Here is a 7,366-nt window from a genome sequence, read left to right as displayed (position 1 = left end):
CATGATATGATATATATATGGTATATGTCATGATATATATATATATATATATATATATATATATATATATATATATAATGATTACAGTGTCTGCATGATATGATATATATATGGTATATGTCATGATATATATATATATATATATATATATATATATATATATATATATATAATGATTACAGTGTCTGCATGATATGATATATATATGGTATATGTCATGATATATATATATATATATATATATATATATATATATATATATATATATATATAATGATTACAGTGTCTGCATGATATGATATATATATATATATATATATATATATATATATATATATATATATATATATATATATATATATATATAAATTTATGTAATGTAATTATGCATGTATACTATTCTTATTAAGTTTTTGTTAATGATACACAAATTATGATATAAAAATTAGATTACTCTTATTTAGGGAATTTTAACGGGGTGGTGTCATATTTGATGTATTAAATATGTAATATATATATACATCTCACCTTTAGCCTGTTCATGCACTGTAAAATAAATAAATAAAAACCTGCTTTGTACTGTAAACATTGTAAACACTGACAAGTGCAAAAATTATTATTAATTATTATTAATATACTATAAATATACAATTATTAATTAATTGTATTATATATATATATATATATATATATATATATATATATATATATATATATATACGGGGTGGTGTCATATTTGATGTATTGAATATGTTATATATATATATATATACATATATATATATATATATATATATATATATATATATATATATATATATATATACAGTGCATGAACAGGCTAAAGGTGGGACTATATATTCTGCTTCTTTTCAGTTTTGAAATTAGTACAATTATGTGCTAAATCATATTTATATTCTTGAAATTTGGCATTAATTAATTCTTAAAAGTGAACGTCAATGCTTGCCATAGATGCATCAAGCTGTAAATGCAATGAAGATGGCAACATTCTCATTTGTAAAATAGTTATGTATTGAATGTATATTGAAAATAGAAAGGTAAGAGTTATATTGCATCCCCAATTCGTTACTTTAAGTTGATTAAGCTATGTTCATGTACACTGATTTTGCCAATAATGAAATAAACTGTATTCAAGGTCAGGCCCGGTCATTTTGTTTGATTATTATATGAGTAAAATATGATTACTATATGTAACAAGAATAAGTATAAATTAACATCTCAATTGCAGTGATTTCATAAGCATAGCACCAGTGTGGTGTCCATGTTCACAATGATTTTAGTAGTTATAAAATCAAAATGTAGTTATAAAATCTAAATGATTATATTAGAAATAGGGGGTGTTATTTTCATTTGAATTCTGACCTTGTATAGTTGTTCCCTTGTAGTTTTGTTTGACTAGTTCTGAAGCATATGTGGCAAACACGCCAAAAATTCAGATTAAATAACCTCTCAATCAGACGTCACTGGAATACGTGCTCCTGATATGTTAAAAAATTGCCATGAAACTGACAGACCTTCAGGTTTCTTTGTCTTCATAAACCACTTTGTGTGTGTGTGCGTGCATGTGTGTGTGTGTGTGTGTGTGTGTGTGAGCATTACACATTCAAAAGGAAAACCTGCAAAGAGATGCATGCCCCCTGGTTCATGGCCCATCTTTGAAGACATCTTTCAAGGGCAGCAAGTGCAAGCACTGCGATTCACTTTCTATCCGCGTGCTCTGCTTAACGCTCGCTTTCTTTCACAAGGAGCAAGTCACCATGCCCTCATTAAGGAAGGTGTATGGCATTCACGCAGTGATCTGGCTGAGGTTTGAGAGATGGGTCCTTCCCTTTCTTTCGTGCTCAAACCAGATTGTTTCTTCGGAACAGGTAGAAGACGCTGCTTCTCTTGCTTCTGCATAGATGGAGATTGAGAGTGCTGCCTCCGAGTGCTTCAGATCCTAAAGTCAGATTTCTTTGACATTTATAGTTGTACACTCTACATTTTGTGGCAAAATTTTTAATGTATAGGCCTACATGTTACAGTATTTAAAACTGTATATATATATATACATAAAATATTTTTTTTCCTACAGTTGTAAAGCAGAAAAACTGTTTAAAATAATCAATTCTATAGAAATACAAAGGAACAATTCAAGTGCTAACGGAACAGAGGTAAAATTCTCTGCAATAACACATTCAATTCTCTGAACAACATGTTACTGTCATTTATTGTTCTAGTATTAGATATATTTGTTACTTTTTTATGAAATTAAAATATTATGAATACAGGAACAGCTCATATATATAGCCCAGGATGGTCATTAAAGGTGTCCTATAATGCTTTTTTCACTTTTTCAACATTAGTTAGTCTGTATTGTTACTGTTTGAGCATAAAAAGTTATAAAGCTCAAAGTCCAATTCAAAGGGAGATAATTTATTTAACAAAAATCTCTTTTCAAAAACTATGACTTGTTTGGACTAGAATGAATATTTTGCAGGATTTCTGATATCACAAATATCAACGAATGGGACAAGACCTGGTTGAGTTGCACTAGAGAAGACAACGAGTGTTATGTGGGAGACCCAAGGCATACAAACTTAAGACTAATTACAATCATTCGGGTTTATATCACGCTCAAATTGATTTTATTTTGATGCAATATTTACACTGACGCTCACAGGCATAAGGGCATGAGATTTCCCGACCAGGTGCCAAGTGGAGCCAACCACAGCACACACTGGCACAGCTAACCAATCACAGCACATTTTGTATTTCAGAAGGCGGGACTTCATTTGATACAGGGCTAGAAATTACCCCAAAATTTGATCAAAAGCATGCTTCACAAATTGACCACCGGCCACACCTTTCAGACACCATCTTTAATTTTTAGCTCAACTGTAATGGAATGGAACTCACAGGATTGTGGGATATCAAAGGCAGCGAAGGGTACATCTACGCTGCCTTCAAATATCGGCCAGATGAAGGCATCCCAGGAGACAGGAACTGAAGCTAATATTGAATTTGGACGTGCCTTGATACCTTCCTACCTGGGAATGGGCCTCGGAAGGCAACAGTTTTGTGAAAAATTATGTGTTTTTTGAACAACCTAGTATTAGTGCCTGTTCTAGTACACCCCCAAAACAAAATCAAGACTTTGTAAAAGAGCATAATAGGACCCCTTTAAAGAACCTAATTCTACCAGACAAAATTCAAAAGAGTTCATAAGGAGACATAAGACTAAAACACTGGAAGACAACGCAGAAAGAAAAGCACAATGAGTGAGCCAAAGACACTTTGCCTGTAATGAAACCATCCAACTAGTAGATCACATGCCTTTTTACCGTTAGCGTCTTTTGCTCCATCTACCATAGATCAAATGATAGAAAGATTCCTCAGATGACTGCAGTGGCAAGAGCCAGTGTGTGTATGCCTGCAGAAGCAAATGCTTTGAGTGCATTCACACGGTCACACTGACTTCCTGTCAGAAGTAATCTTTTTGTCTATTACAACAAAATAAAAAAACGAAACATGGGATGCTTGTCAGAAAGAAATATGATTGAGCTCCTAAACAGGAAGATCATGGTTAGTTATTAATGCAGATTTCGTTATATAACAGTAAAATCCCACATGCACAGCACCTCCAAACCTATAAATCATAAATACACAAGAAAACACACACACATGCATGCAGCATTCACTTATTCTGGCCACAATGCAAGACTTCATTGGGTAGGTGTGGTAGGTCATAGGAATGGACCAGGATCAATAGTGTGGACAACGGGCAAATGCAGATGTAATGTCATTGGGCTTCTCAGTCATTAGGGTACTGTCACCCAGCTGACACTAGAGGTCAGTTACTCTTTAACCCCCTGTTAAGTATACCTTAAAAAAAAAGAAAAAAATGAGAAAGTCAAAAATGCACAGGAGAGAAAGAACAAGAAATTGTGGGAAAAAGATATCAAGAAATAGGCCTGTTTAAACAGTATGTGCACACAGTGCTGCAAAAGTAGCCTGTAACTGTAACCAAAATGTAGTTATGCAATGCTGAAATTGTCTGGATACAGTCAAACCTACTGGATAAAAGTGCTGTTGTGTGTCTTTATGTGTTTGTTATTTTTTGATTCAAAGCTGACAAATGTCAATCAAACAGTTATGTACTGTAGTTCAGTCCATTGTTACTTCATTAAAATGTTTATACTACGTTTTCTACAATTTTGCATGCCAATACTGTGTTGTAAAAATAGAGTAGTGAGCTTCTTATACATACAGTGTGAAACAGGCCTACAACTATTTTCTAATATGGCCATTTATTAGAGCAAATATCTATAATAAATAAGTGCAAGTTCTGAATGCAATTTTAAATACACTGTCTGTGTAATCTTAAAGATTTAGGCTGAATTGTAATGCTCCCTATTTGGGTTTTGAAGCAGCCACGTTAAATTTCTGGGGCAGTAAGCCTATGATCAATAATGGATTCAAAACTTTTCCCTTCAATTGCCAATTTTCTTCACAGCCTGTGAATTGCATCTTCCCTCATACTCCTGCTCTCTTCCCTCTATTCCACGTTGCAACTGGCTGTCAGTTAATGGATTAAAGTGCCCCACAATAGGTGGATGCAGTCCTTCATAATGCAAGGTCATGACCTCTCCCAGTGAGCAGTAGGGGGAGGGGGATGCAATTCATATCAGCCAAGCCACCTGGTCTGCTAAACACGCAATCTCATCCAATTCCCAGACGGTCTCAATACACAGTCACACACACACTGCCACACGGCTGAGAGGGGGCGGCGGAGTAGGCAGGTTTGAGAAGATCCTGATGGATTTTAGATTGGTTTCTCCATTTCACTTCACTGGGAAAAGAAGGCAAGAAGATGAGACACAGATGGGAAAGAATGGAAAGCAAACAAACAAAGAATGCACTCCATTATCATAAAACACATTTTCAACAAAAAACAAAACAAAAAAAGCATATCTGTGTAATGACTTCTTGCACATTTACTTATTGTTAATTCTGGCTATAGGCTAATGCATTACACTTATGTTTGTTAATGCATTAACTATTTTTAATAATTTTGACCTTATTGTAAAACATTACAGAAGTGTTTAAGGTCACACACTGTAAAAAGTGGTAACCTCATATTGTTAAGTTAAAGATTTATTCTTACCTGATCTTACCATTAAAGATAGTTTCATTTTATTGTGACTTGTTATTACTAACAGAATAATAAATAAATAAATAAATAACCTGTAATAATGTACATTGTATACTGTATATTATTTCAGTATTTAATCTTTTTTTTTTTCATTTAATTCTGTAATAATTCACAATAAAAAAAAAAAAAATACAAACATTAAATAATGTGAGTATCAGGCACACTGTACCTAGCCATCCTAATTCTAAAAACTCCTAATTCTAATCCTAATCAAAATGTAATTAGTCGCTTTGTTAAAAAATTAGCAATCACAGAAAAACAAACAAACAAACAAAAAATCCACAGGAGGTGGTGAAGTTGCATAGTCTGTGACAGACAGATCATTAAAGGGATAGTTCACCCAAAAATCTAAATAATGTTATTAATAACTCACCCTTATGTCATAGTTCAAAACAAAGCAGTTTGTGTTATCCAGTTCGCAAACGAATCATTCGATGTAACCGAATCTTTTGGAGATCGATTCTGAACTGATTCTGTGCTAATGTTATGAGCCCAGGTAATCCGAAGGCTTGAATCAAGGGCAATCATCGCCAGTGATGCCATTACGTCGAGCACAAAAGAACCGATTTGAACCATGAATAAATTGTCTTTTGTTCTTTCTTTATAAATAACAAGTAATTTACAATACTTATATTATGTAATTAGTGTAATATAATGTTCAAGTTCAAGTCTGCTTTATTGTCAATTCTTCCACATGTACAGTACATACATACAGAGAATTGAAATTGCGTTCAGTTCTCCGGTGCACACAGATAACATTAACATTAAAGCCTAAAAATCTCAATCAAAATATAAAATGTAGATACAACTAAGGGAATGTAAAAAAAAGACATATAATCAAATTATATTTAATGATGAGGTAGTGGAATGATGTCAGTTCCATGGAGAATGAGGTAGTGAGCAGACCAATGCTGCACAAAGTGACTGGTGCATGTCATCGTATATTAGTGTGTGTGTGTGTGTGTGGGGGGGGGGGGGGGTGCTCATAGTTCAGTGGTGCCTGGGGCAGAATAGGGGAGGGGGGGCAAGTTCGGGAGTGAGTTCAGCTTCCTGACAGGTGGATGAAGCTGTCCTTCAGTCAGATGGTCCTGGCCTAGAGACTCCGCAGTCTCCTCCCTGATGGTAGCAGGCTGAAGAAGCTGTGTGATGGGTGAGTGGGATCACCTGTGATGCAGAGGGATTTGCGGGTGAGACGTGGTCCATAAATGTCCTGGAGGGAGGAGAGAGAGACACCAATGATCTTCTCAGCTGCTCTCACTATGCATTGCAGAGTCTTTCGGCAGGGCGCGTTGCAGTAATGCAGCTCGACAGGTTGCTCTCGATGGTGCCTCTGCAGAAGGTGTACATGATGGGGGGTGGGGCTCTGGCTCTCCTCAGTTTGCAGAGGAAGTAGAGACGCTGATTTGATTTCTTCGCCAGTGCTGCTGTGTTTTCAGTCCAGGAGAGGTCCTCTGTGATGTGCACACCCAGGAACTTGGTGATGCTCACTCTCTCCACAGTCGCACCGTTGATGGTCAGAGGAACGTGCTGAGTGTGTGCTCTCCTGAAGTCTACAACAATCTCCTTCGTCTTCTTCACGTTCAGAGAGAGATTGATGTCCCTGCACCATTCGGCCAGGCGGCTCACCTCGCTCTTTTAGTTTGTCTCATCTTTGTTGCTAATGAGACCCACCACAGTCGTGTCATCCGCAAACTTAATGAAGAGGTTGGAGTTGTGTGATGGTGTGCAGTCATGGGTCAGCAGAGTGAAGAGGAGGGGGCTCAGCACACATCCTTGGGGGGCCCCAGCGTTCAGTGTGATGGTGCTGGATGTGTTGCTGCTGACCCGTACTGCCTGAGGTCTTCCAGTCAGAAAGTCCAACAGCCAGTTGCACAGTGAAGTGTTGAGCCCCAGTTGGATCAGTTTGTAAATAAGCTGTTGAGGGATGATTGTGTTGAATGCTGAACTGAAGTCAATGAACAGTATCTGACATATGAGTCATTTTTGTCCAGATGTGTGAGTGCTGAGTGGACGGCAGTGGCGATAGCATCATTGGTCGAGCGGTTGGACCGATATGCAAACTGGAAGGGATCCAGGGAGGGGGGGTGGGCAGACTTGATGTGGTGCATGACTAGCCATTCAAAGCACTTCATGAGGATGGGGGTAAGTGCA

The sequence above is a fragment of the Carassius auratus genome, chromosome 5, assembly GCF_003368295.1.
Source record: "Carassius auratus strain Wakin chromosome 5, ASM336829v1, whole genome shotgun sequence".
Lineage (NCBI taxonomy): Eukaryota > Metazoa > Chordata > Actinopteri > Cypriniformes > Cyprinidae > Carassius > Carassius auratus.
The sequence above is the reverse complement of the archived record's forward strand: the minus strand, read 5'-3'. Positions refer to the sequence as shown.